The sequence below is a fragment of the Camellia sinensis genome, chromosome 5, assembly GCF_055761805.1.
Source record: "Camellia sinensis isolate YWXY chromosome 5, ASM5576180v1, whole genome shotgun sequence".
Lineage (NCBI taxonomy): Eukaryota > Viridiplantae > Streptophyta > Magnoliopsida > Ericales > Theaceae > Camellia > Camellia sinensis.
In genome coordinates this window covers 217,570,381-217,583,713 of record NC_138965.1, presented here as the reverse complement: position 1 = coordinate 217,583,713, position 13,333 = coordinate 217,570,381, and positions in this window count along the sequence as shown.

Genomic DNA, 13,333 nt, shown 5'->3' with positions numbered 1-13,333 from the left:
ACTGACCGTTGAAAGAGGTACACCGGTCAACCAGTAAAAGATTCAAACAGTTCAGGAAAAAAAGTTCAAACCGTTAAAAAAAAAAAAAAAATTTGCCTAACTGGTCGACCACCCCGGTCGTCCTGAAAAAGTTCAGAAAGTTCAAAAAAAAGTTCAGACAATTCACCAAAAAAAAATAAATAAATAATTTTTTGCCTAACCGGTCAACTGGCCAGTCGACCACCCGGTTGTCCCGGGATAGATTTGGTGAAAGGTGAACCGTTGGAGCGAGTGGTATCAAATTTAGTGAAATGGGTCATTTTTTACTCAAATTTGGTGAAAAATTTGAGTCACCGTTGGAGATGCTCTAAGTCATTGGAGAGCATCTTTTAACGATGTATCAAATTTTTTATTAGATTTAAATAAAAATTTGAGTAAAATATTTATTTGATGTGTTTAAACAAAAATTTTTAAAGTTTTATTAGAGTAACAGTCGACTTAATACCAACAAGCACGTAACTTAGCTGGTAAGGAATTATACTAGCTTAATCAAGATCTCGAGTTTGAGACTTGGGAACGCAGCTGTGTTAAAAAATTTGTTGGGAGAGCTTTGCCACCCTTGTGGTCCAACTTTGCTGCCCTTGTGGTCCTACCCAGCTTGAACCGGATTAGTCGAGGTCTTGTGGACTTCTGGATACCGGTGGTTTAGACCTAAAAAAAAATAGTATAAATTTTTTTATAAATTTTTGTCTTGAAGTAGTCATCTAGGGGGTCGACTGGATAAATGTTTGGCTGATCGACTAGTCAGTGTAAATTTTTTATAAATTTTTGCCTTAAGGTGGTTATTCAGGCAAACATCCAGAGGGATATTTAGAAGACATCCGGTGGTGAAAATCAAACGATTATGAACAATGATTTGATTTTAAAAAAAAAATTATTTTTTTATTTTTTATATATTGGGAATTCTTTTTAAAATATTAATGTTTAATTTTTTATATTTTTTTATTTGTTTTATTATTTTATATAAAAATAATTTAACAATTTCTCACTATCAATCCCCTCACTATTAATTCCCTTCCATTCTATCTCTGAAAACAAACGAGGCCTTGGATTCGTGGAGTTATCGTTGGGTTGGGATACTGTCACCTGTGCTTCAACGTTGTTGTAAGGTAAATTACAAATATATTTTTTTAGATTTGGTTAAAATATGGATTTTTTTGTGCTTTAAAAAATTATAAATATTTTCTTGTTAGAATTTTTTATTTAACAGAATTAATTAAAAAAATAAAATTTTTAATTGTTCACGTATATAATAATAAAATTATTTGAATTATTAATTGAAATAAAACTTTAATACTATTAAAAATTATTAATTAATTTAATATTTTATTAATAAAAAAAATTATTTATTATGAAATTAAAATTTTAAAAGGCATAATATAACTTTTAAAATTATAAAAAAATAATTTATAATTTAAATAAATTTTAAAAAATGTAATCATAATTTACCTTAAATTATAATTGATGAAAAGTATGGTAACGTGACGTTCAAAAACCAACAAATAATTTTTCTTTGGATTCACTCCCATCGTCCCATATTGCCCTTGTTTTGAGATTGAAAACCAACTATGTTACATCCGCTGATATGACACCATTATTTTGACTGTTAATGAGGCAAAGAGAGAGAAAATAGAGAGAGAGAGAGGAGAGATGAAGATCGTGGGCCCACCATTTTAGTAATTCATTTTAAGTCATTGGAGAGCCTCTTTTAACGATGTATCAAGATTTTTATTAAATTTAAATAAAAATTTGAGTAAAATATTTATTTGATGTGTTCAAATAAAATTTTTTAAAGTTTTATTAGAGTAACAGTCGACTTAATACCAACAAACACGTAACTTAGCTGGTAAGGGGTTATACTAGCTTAATCAAGATCTCGGGTTCGAGACTTGGAAACGTAGCTGTGTTAAAAAATTTGTTGGGAGAGCTTTGCCACCCTTGTGGTCCAACTTTGCTGCCCTTGTGGTCCTACCCGGCTTGAACAGGATTAGTCGAGGTCCTGTGGACTTCTGGATACCGGTGGTTTAGACCTAAAAAAAATAGTATAAATTTTTTATAAATTTTTGTCTTGAAATAGTCATCCGGCCGATCGACTAGTCAATGTAAATTTTTTATAAATTTTTGCCTTAAGGTGGTTATTCAGGCAAACATCCGGAGGGATATTTAGAGGACATCCGGTGGTGAAAATCAAATGATTATGAACAATGATTTGATAAAAGGCACATTCATTCTCAATTTAATAAAAGATTTGACAAATTCTAGATTTGATGAAAGATTTGGTACTAGGTTGAAGTCGCAAAAAGTAAATTTTTTCATCAAATTTAAATTTGATGAAAAAAAGTGACTTTTTGCTTTTTCAACGGTTCATCAAATCCATTATCAAATTTAGGATTTCACTTTTCTTTTATTAAATTGCGAATCAATGTACCTCTCATCAAATTATTATTCATTACCGTTGGATCTTCACCCCTGAATGTCCTCTCGAATAATCACCTGAAGGCAAAAGTTTATAAAAAAAATTACACTGTCTGGTTGACCAACCGATTGTCTGCCCGGTCAACCCCCCAGATGTTCACCTCAAGGAAAAAAAATATGAAAAAATTATACTGTCCAGTCGTCTGTCCAATCGACCGGTAATTTGATAAAATCACAAATCCCTCCATTTAAGCACTTGATATCAAAGGAAACTTTTACTCAAAATTTTATTCAAATTTTATGAAAGTTTTGATGCACCGTTGGAGATGCCCTTAAGGGTGCTCAATTACCATTTTTGTCATCTCCAATCCTTCATTAAATATTTCATCAAATTTAAATTTGATGAAAAAAAATCTTAAAACTTAACTCCAATGCTTTCATTTAATAAAAATCAAATGAATGAATAACCAAATCTTTCATCAAATCAAGTAAGCTTGTATCCTTCATCAAATTTTACAGGTAGCCGTTGGGTCAGATGTCCTCCCAGACAACTAAGTTTTCTTCATTTGAATGTCAATTTTTGCTCATGGTCGAACGTCCTCCTGAGCAATCTACTTTGTACCAAGATTTGATGAAAATTTTGAATTTACCATTGGAATGCATCATATAGATCAAATTTTTTATCAAATTTTTACTCAAATTTAATAAAAAAATTTGATACAACATTGAAGATGCTCTTAGGAGGCTATCTCCCCTCTCTATTTGAAAAAATTATATATTTAAAATTTGTGTGGAACAATGATAAGAAGTTATTGGCAATTTATGTTAACTTGACAATAATAGGAAAAAAAAATACACATACATGTATTTTCACGACTTTTCATTTGCAACCCGTTAGACCATCTCTAATGGTTTATCAAATAGATTATCAAATCTATGATTTTTCAAATTTTTTATCAAACTGAGGATGGATGTGTCTTTCATATCACCGGATGTCTCCCAAATAACCACCTCAAGGCAAAAATTTAATTTACACCGGCCAGTCAACTAACTGGATATCTGCCTAGTCATCCAATCAGTCGACCAGTGATTTGATGACGCTCCGTTGGAGTGCTTGATATCAAAAAACCTTTTTACTCAAATTTGGTAGGAAAAAAAAACAAGATGAACCGTTAGAGATGCACCTCCATGAACCATTAGAACCGCAGTTCCATGTGTTCGTGATTTTTGTTTTCTCTACTCCACTATTAATTGTTAATTAATTCCCTCTTTATTTTACCATATTTAAAAGGAAAATTTAAGGATGGTTCGGAGTTTACTTATTTAATGATTTTTTAAATTTTTATTAAAGATGTACAAAAAAAAATAATATAACAATTTATAATAAATAAATATACTTATTTAGTGTGTTGCCGAATGTTGATTTAGGACTTGAAACCCCTTTAGTTTGTGATATGGACTTGAGGGTGTTATTCCCGTGGTTCATTTCGATTCCATTCGATATGATAATTATAATCTATTTTATTTATTTTTAAAAAAATAAATGATAAATATATTTTTTTAAATGAGAAACTATAACATTGGTGAATTTTTTTTAAAAAATAATATATATCAGTAAAAAAAATTATAAATATTAATAGTTAAAATTTTAATTTTTTTTATGAATTTGTATATTTTTTCCCTTCTATTATTATGATGTAATTTTTTCTTTAAAAATAGATCATCTATTTTTTTTTTAGTAACAATGGTAATAAATTATGACTATCAAATTAATTTTTTTTATATATAAACAATATGTACAAATACTCAAATAAAAAAAATTATTTAAATTATTAAAATGAGACATGTCCAAATCACCGAGTTCAGAGAAATTAAGTGCTACATTTAGGCCAAATTTAGCATATCCAAAATAATCAATCTTTTTATCTTTTTATCATTTTTTCATCACATCACCTCTCTACTTTTCTGCACATCTTTTCATAAAAAGATAAAAAATATATTTATTTAGGTCATCCCAAACAACTCCTTAGTGTTGATCAATGATACCCATAATCAGTACTATTAGTGATGCTAAAATTTTACTCGATTGGCCCGTGGCTTGTGCTTTTAAGAAACTTGCAGGAAGTTTCGTCAGCTAAACAATACAAGGAAAACAACAATGATTTAGACCACTAAAAAATACATCACTAATAGCACTAATGCATTGGGAATGGTAAAAAAAAGAAAAAAAAAAAAGAAACAAGGCATAGAAAGTGGGCAGGGCCCACTGCCACATTATTAGTGCTCCTTCTAGTGCTCCCTTTTTAGTGCTCTCAAGCATTTTTCACAAGGAAAAATGATGTAGGAAAACCCGTGAAGGACAAGTAAAAATTGCAGAACTATGGCTAAAAAATATATTGAAAAAAAAAATACTTGTCAGAAATATTTTTAAAAATCAATTATAAAAACATAAAAAAATTATGACTTTATCTTATAATGTTTATCATTAATTTAAAAATAATTTTTCAAACATTGTTTGATTTTCCCAAATATATATATATATATATATGTTGGTGGTATAATTTGTATAAACGAATCACAATTCAACACGTGGCATGAAAAGGACAATTTGGAGAGTTAATACAAGTTGTCAACCATAATCAGACACGTGTCAACCTATATTGATAATAATAGGTCTGCGTAACACTGGATTGATCGAGGGATATAAGGTGATGTGGGCTAACGGTTACTCACAAGGCTCAAATTCAAAATTAGGAGAAAAGTTCAACTGCAAATATAGCGTAGTGGGACTGATTGTGAGAGAGCATGTTCGGCAATCATAGAGGGACATTTCAACGGTTAAAAATCTACTTCGATGGTTATCATTGAGAAGTATAAATAGCAGAGAAGACCCTAGAAAGAGGGATCCAGACTCAGATCAAAAAATCAGTTTTATTTACTTTATTTTCCCTTCCAGTTTTTACAGTTCTTTACATTCCTGTACTTCAAATTCCTGTACTGCATTTCATTCATAGGAGTAGTTTCAAATAGTTTGTTGTTGTAAACCTCTACGAGACTGGGTCAGATCATTGTAAGTTTTTTATTTTCCTTAATGAAATTCTGAAATTATTCTTTACTTAGTTGTTATTTACTAAATTTTCCTAAACAAGCCACCAGTAAAAGTCCTCTTCATTGAGGCTGAAAGAACTAAAACACAATCATCTGATAATTGGTTGGTAATTAATCTTCTATAAGGACTAATTGATCATTACTGGCACACTTAAAATTACAATACTAACCTTCGAAAGCCAAAAAAGCCAACATATATTTTTGTCAAGGCTAGCAGGACCAATTGAAATGGCTAGACGTAGGAGACAATGAAAAAATGAATGCTTGGAAGAAGGTGTGGAAGGAGAGGTAGAGGCACCTGATCTAGAAGATAATGTGATAGCACATCCTATAGAAGCACCTATCTCATCAGAACCTATGGTCGAACAAACCAGTAATTTAGAACATGCACCACATGTTCAAAACATTGAACGAGGCCATGGAATTGGACCATCTACTATTTCATCTGCTCAGCCAATGAATCCATAGGGAGACCTAGTAGATGCCATGGGACAACAATTAATGAACACAATAGAAAGATGTGGCAATATCCTTTATGGATCAGATGAATGCCCATCAACCAACTAACATACTAATGGTTAAACTAACTTTATGGATCAAATGTTCCTCAGTAAAGATTGGCTAGAGATAAACAGCCTATGCAAAGTAATGAACATACTAATGGTTAAACTAGTAATCAAAATTATGAAAGACCATCACCTATACCTCAGTCTTGGTATGAGCCTCTTTCAAGGCTTATGGTAAATCAAAAAGGCCTATGGTAAATCAAAATGCTACATTACCTAATAGCGAAGCCATACAAATTGGTGGATCTAGGCTAACACAAGAAAATGGCATGAGAATTCGCACCCAAGGGGTTGGAAGGGTTTTCTGTGGCTGGAAGAAAAACAACACTTGTTCCTCCTACTACAACACCTTTCGCAGGACAAGCTCAGAGAGGTCAACCATACCCTCAACAGTAGCCAGTACCACAGGGACAACCAGTCCCAAATATACCTCCCTATGGACTAAAAGGATCTCAGGCACAAGGTTTTTCACCAAATCCTGTGTTTGTTCCTCCAATGGTAGTCCAACAAGCACAAAATATGGTTCCTAGAGACCAAATTGCTGATATTGTTAGAGAAATGTGTGGACCTATGGCTCGGGGGGTTCAAACTCCTGTGTATAGGAAGCCATACCCAGAATGGGTGGATAGGGTGCATGAATACCCAAGAGGGTTTAGAATACCAGACTTTGCTATTTTTTATGGGAATGGAAACTAGTCAATAGTAGAACACATTGCTAGGTTCACTGCCCAATATGGTGAATTTACCAATGATAATTACATGAAGTTAAGAATTTTTCCAAATTCTCTAATTGGGGCAGCTTTTGTATGGTATATTAACCTTATACCTAACTCTATCCAAACTTGGTAGCAAATGGAGGAGGCATTTCATGCCCAATTCTTCCAAACGGAGCTAGAAGTTTCCATGGCAGACTTGGCAAGGTTGAGCCAAAGGCCTGATGAGAAGGTTGTTCAATTTATTATCAGATTCAAAAGAGCACGAAATAAGTGTAGGGTCATCCTACCAGAGCCTGAATTTGTGAGATTGGCTCAAAATGGTTTAGAGTATAGGCTTCGAAAGAAGTTTGACTCAACTGAGTTTCGAGACTTAGTGGAATTAACCTATAAAGTGTTAAGATATAAATCATTACTTGAGGAAAAACAAGATCGAAGTAATGCATCATACAAGACTTATTATAAAGATCCTAATTATGAGATTGATGCAGCAGAGATCGTAAGGAAAGAGCTTATGATCTATGAGGCATTAACTCATAAAGACACTACAATAGACCAGCAGTTTAAAAAAAAAGACCTTCATAGAAAATATTCTTTCAATTTAACAACAGCAGATCACATTTTTGATCATTTGCTTGCAGCAAATTTCCTAAAGTTACTAAAAAGAGTTAAAATTCCTTCTCCAGAAGAACTTAAAGAGAAAGTGTGTTGTAAATGGCACAATTTTTAGTCTCACTCAACTAAAAATTGTATTATTTTTCGAGACAGGATCCAAGAACAAATTAGAAAGGAGAGTTTAAAATTTCCAGTTAAAGCAGAAAAAACTATGGGGATTGACGCTAATCCATTTCCAGAGATTGGAGAAGTTACAGCCAATGTTGTTGTGTTAAACTTCCAGAACTTGTCCTTGAAGGAATTGGAAAAGGTTAATGTGCAGATGCATGTTGCTAGGTAGACAACTGACAAGAAAGATACCAGAGGTTTACCAACGAATGGGTAGAGCTTTGTAGACCAAAGGAAGAACTCTAGTGAGGAGGCATTGGATGATGACTCTTTAGAGGTAGCTGTCATGTAAAGGATGTGTCCCAGATGCAGGTTAAGTTACAAGTGGTTAAAAGGGCTCCTAATTGATGGGAAGTAGTATTACAAGTATGCGCAAAGACGTCCTAAACCAACCACAACAAAAGGCCATACCCAACTGGTCCCAGACAGCAGCCATTCTTGACTGGACCAACAGCCACTGGAGTGCATTCCAAGGGCAAGAGACCTCTACATGAGTTCAGACCACCCAACTACTACAAGATGAAGGGCAATCATCTTGGGAGGAGGCCTGAAGTAGGCTCAAGTTATGGAATCAAAGCAAGAGATTAGCTTCCTAGATCAGCCTTAAACAAGATGGAAGGTAACCACCCTGACAGAAGGCCTAAATTAGGCCCAAGACAGGGGATCAGGGCCAAGCAGTGGCCCCCACAGGTAGTTTCAAGGCTGACTTCGAAGGCAGAAAGAGCTAATTCAGCAATTGAGCTAGTGAGTTCATGGGTACCTGGGGTTCCAGATTAATTTGTCATGCAGAACAAGCCTAAGGAAATGCTTGCCTAGAGAAGTGTTGTTAGAGACCAGGATAGAATGGTTAAACCTCCCTTGGTGGCTCTAAATAATTAGGTGTTACCGAAGCACCCAAAAACAAAGGAACCAATTATGGTTCTAGTAATTTCTAGGTCCCAAAGGAGGAAGATCCAGCGAAGGTACACTTAATACCAAAAGGTTCTGAAGGAAAGTAGGGAGAGTTCTTCATTAGCCCAGCCAAAAGGTCAGACAGAGGAAAGAGAAAGTCCAAAATTAGATCATAGTCTAAAATCGACTCCTCTGAATAGAAGAAGTTTCAGTAAAGAGCAATTGTGTAAAGTTCACTCTGAACTGAAAGCCAAGGAAAGATTCAGCTTACTAGGTCTTGAAAAGGCCTTGATGGAAAGCGACAGTGAGACAGAAGGAGAAGTTGACTTAGGCCAAAGGAAAGAAATGGTTGAAGAGGAGATGTTTGAAGCCTTCATGGCTGAACAAACATTTTTGGTCGAAAAACCAGCAAGAACAGACCATTCGAAGGAAGTCACTAGTACTAAAGTGCCAGAATGCAACATAAAAGATGCTTCTGAAATAATTGAACAAGTTAGCTTAGAAAAGAAACAAGTGCAGCCAGTAGTTCATTTTGGTTCATTTCCTCCAGTATCAGTGAATGAGGTGCATATACTACTACAAGAGTTCCAAGTTGAAGATGGAAACCAAGAAGGTCAGGAGATTGGCCCTATTCCAATTTCCAGTGAAGATTCACAAGTCAGTATGGTTCATGATGAATCTAAAGTGGCCACACCGATGAAAATTGAGGACGAGAGTGAGAAAGAAGTGAGTATTAATCTCTTGTATCCTTTTGAGTATCCTACAACCTCTATGACACAACATGTCAAGCCCTTGTATATCAAGGCCTTTTTTCGATGGGATATAGATGAATAGGGTATTGGTGGATAATGGAGCAGCAGTGAATCTGCTTCCGAAATCCTTTTTGAAAAAACTAGAGAAAATGAACCCCAGATTAATCCCAACCAGCACAACCATTGCTGGTTTTGTTAGGGATAAGCAGATGGCTCAGGGTATTTTGCCCATCAACCTGAGTGTGGGAACCAGAGATTGCATGACGGCATTCTTTGTTATTGATAGCAATGCTAAGTATAATGTTTTACTTGGTAGGGATTGGATTCACACCAACAAATGTGTGCCTTCCTCTTTACATCAGAAGATAGTGATGGCCTTGTGTAATGGAGAGACATAAGAGATCAATGCAGACCCTCAACCCTTTGTTGTTTGTGCTGACTTTGCAGAGGCTAAGTTGTATACTGAAGGAGTGACACCACTCAGTATATTGAGAAAACCTAATGGCTCAGCCGAAGTAACAGCTGATGAGGAAGTAGCACACTTGAAGCACTTGGTACAAGAGAGTGCTGATGAAGAATTCGTCATTAAAGATGATAATGATGCCTAGTTGTAGGCAAGAAGATGAAACCCAAGAAGCCAGACCCTTGGCTTTAGTCAAGTTTTTAGCATTTGACTTAAAAGCAATAATCCAAAAAGTTTAGGAACAAGAGAAGGAAGCTATGGTAGTTGGTTGTAAGTAGAAACAACAACAGGTCAAACCTTTTACTTTTGATAAATACTGTGCATTGGACATCGAAACAAAAGTCCAGGAAATACAGGAAGAATAAGCCTTATGGACAGACTTTGTCTATGAAGAAGAAGGTAAAGATGTTGAATTAGAGAAAGTGGGAGTAGAACAAAGCAAAGAAATTGCTTTGATGACAGAAGAAATCAAAAGAGAAGCATTAGTGAGTTCTCAAATACAAGACCCACTGGAAGAAGTTAACTTAGGGAAAGGTTCTGCACAGCAACCCACTTACATCAGTGCTTGGTTAAGTGCTCTTGACAGGGACCAGTTATTGATGGTCTTAAAGAGATATAAAGATTGTTTTACATGGTTTTATAATGAACTACCAGGATTGGATAGGACATTAGTGGAATATAGGCTCTTTATGAAGCCTAATTTCAAGTCATACAAGCAGAAGCCAAGAAGGATGAGTCCTAAAGTGATTCAAAAGGTCAAAGAGGGAATTCTTAGGCTTCTTAAGGTAGGTTTTATTAGAACAACTATATATGTTGAATGGCTATCCAATATTGTGCCTGTGGTTAAGAAGAATGGTAAAATGAGGATATGCATCGATTTTAGAAAACTAAATTTAACAACTCCAAAAGATGAGTACCCCATGCCCGTAGTAGATTTATTGGTAGATAGTTCAGCAGGGCACAAGATTTTACCTATGATAGATGGGCATTTTGGATACAACCAAATCTGCATTGCAGAGGAGGATGTCCATAAGACAGCATTCAGATGTCCTGCTAACATTGGTACCTTTGAATGGGTTAAAATGCCATTTGGCCTAAAGAATGCTGGGGCTACATATCAAAGGGTAATGAATACTATCTTTCATGATCTCATTGGAGGGTATTTAGGGTGTTATATTGATGACATTGTAGTAAAATTTCAGTCCATGGAGGAACATTTGGTTCACTTGGAAGCAGCTTTTGAAAGAATGAGAAAGTTCAAGTTAAAGTTTAATCCTCTCAAATGTGCTTTTGGTGTATCAGTTGAAAACTTCTTGGGTTATGTAGTACACAAGAAGGGAATACAGATTGATCAGAATAATGCTAAAGCCATCATTGAAGCCAAGCCTCCATCAAGTAAGAATGAAGTACAAAAATTCCTTGGGCATGTTAATTTTCTTCGAAGATTTATTTCTAACACTGCAGGAAAAACTAAAGTATTTTCTTCCTTATTAAGGTTGAAAAATGAAAAGGAGTTTGCGTGGACAACAGAGTATCAAACTGCTTTCGAAGGAATTAAAGCCTACTTAGCCAGGCCTCCAATGCTGATGCCACCAAAGAATGATAAGCCCTTAAAGTTGTACATTGCTGTACTAGAAGATTCATTGGGAGTTTTCTTAGTCTAGGACAATGAAGAAGGCAAAGAGCAAATACTTTATTAGTTTAGTTGGTTTTTAAATTCTTGTAAATGTAAATATTCAGTTGTAGAAAAGACGTGCCTTGCATTGTATTTTGCTGCAATGAAATTGATATACTATCTTTTGCCTACAATTGTCTTGGTAATTGCAACCACAGATTTGGTTAAATATATGTTATCTAGACCTATGTTAAGAGGAAGAATTGGCAAATGGATACTAGCCTTATTAGAATTTCATCTAGAATATGTTCCCCAAAAAGCAATAAAATGACAAGTTTTAACTAATTTCTTGGCAGATCATCCATATCAGACAGAAAGCCAAAAGATAATGGATCTTGGTATTATTAATATTGAGCCATGACAAATATGGTTTGATGGATCAAAAGCAAATGATCTAACTGGGGTGGTGATTAAGTCACCACAGGGGGTAGAAACCACGCACGGTTTCAGAGTTGATGAAATTACTTGTTCCAATAATTAAGCTGAATATGAAGCTTTAATAATGGGACTGGAAATGCTTATTAGGTTACAAACTCATGTAGTTGATATATTTGGAGATTCTCAATTGGTGGTCAACCAAGTGAAAGAAATTTTCAAATGTTAAAGTGCAAGCATGTTGCCATATTATGTTGTTGCATTACATTTGCTTTCTCAGTTTCAAATAGCAAATGTGACTTATATCCCAAGATTCATGAATAACAAAGCCAATGATGTAGCTTAGAATGCTTCGAATTTCAGGAGAATGGATGACACTCAAATGAACATAAGTCAAGCAACATATCAAAAATTAATACCACCCCAACTAAAAGGAATGCGGTGTTAGAAGTCAATCATAATGACTTATAAGATCAAGATTGGAGGCATCCAATAATGCAGCACCTAACCGGCCGATGTTCAAAAGCCAACAGAAAGATGAAATTACAATCTATGCAATACATAATGTATGGTAATGCTCTTTACAAAATTGGAGCAAATGAGTTGTTATTGGAGTGTTTAGAGCCAAAGGAGGCATTGACAGCCCTGGTTGAAGTTCATGAAGGCATCTATGATGCTCATCAGTCTGGTGTGAAGATAAGATGGCTGCTTCGAAGACACTCCTACTATTGGCCAACTATCCTTAAAGATTATATAGCGTATGCTAGAGGTTGCCAGGCATGCCAAAAGCATGGCATGATAAGATATGTACCAATAACTGATTTATATGCAGTTGTGAAGCCATGGCCATTTAGAGGATGGGCTATGCATATGATAGGGAAAATACATCCACCCTCTTCGAAGCACCATTGTTTCATCTTAGTGGCCACAGACTACTTCACTAAGTGGGTCGAAGTTAAAACATATGAGGCTATAGACCAAACTGAAGTTATTGGATTTATTAAAGATCTGATTCACAGGTTTGGCATCCCACAGACCATAACTGTGGATAATGGGACTGTATTTGATAGGAAGATGGTAAAGTCTTTCGCGGAAGAGTTTGGAATTAGCCTTGTTAATTCTACCCCGTGTTATGCACAAGCAAATGGTCAGGCAGAATCATCCAAAAAGTCTTTGAAAAACAAAATACAGAGAGTTGTGGAAGACAATCCCAGAGATTGACATAACTTGTTGTTGGATGTATTATGCGCTTATAGGACTTCTCCAAGATCAAGTACATGAGTTACTTCTTATGCCTTAGTATATGGGCATGATGCAGTGTTACTTGTAGAAATGAACATCAAGTCCTTGAGGGTGAGATGTCAAGATCAGTTAGTTCCTGAGTAGTACCATCAAATCATGTTCTTGGAAATAGAAAACGTGGATGAAACTATAATTTTGGCATTAAATAGCATTCTTTTCCAAAAGAAGAAAGCAGCCAAAAACTATAAAAAGAAAGTCAAGTACATTAGCTTTGATGAAGGTGATTTGGTATGGAAAAAAATACTCCCAAC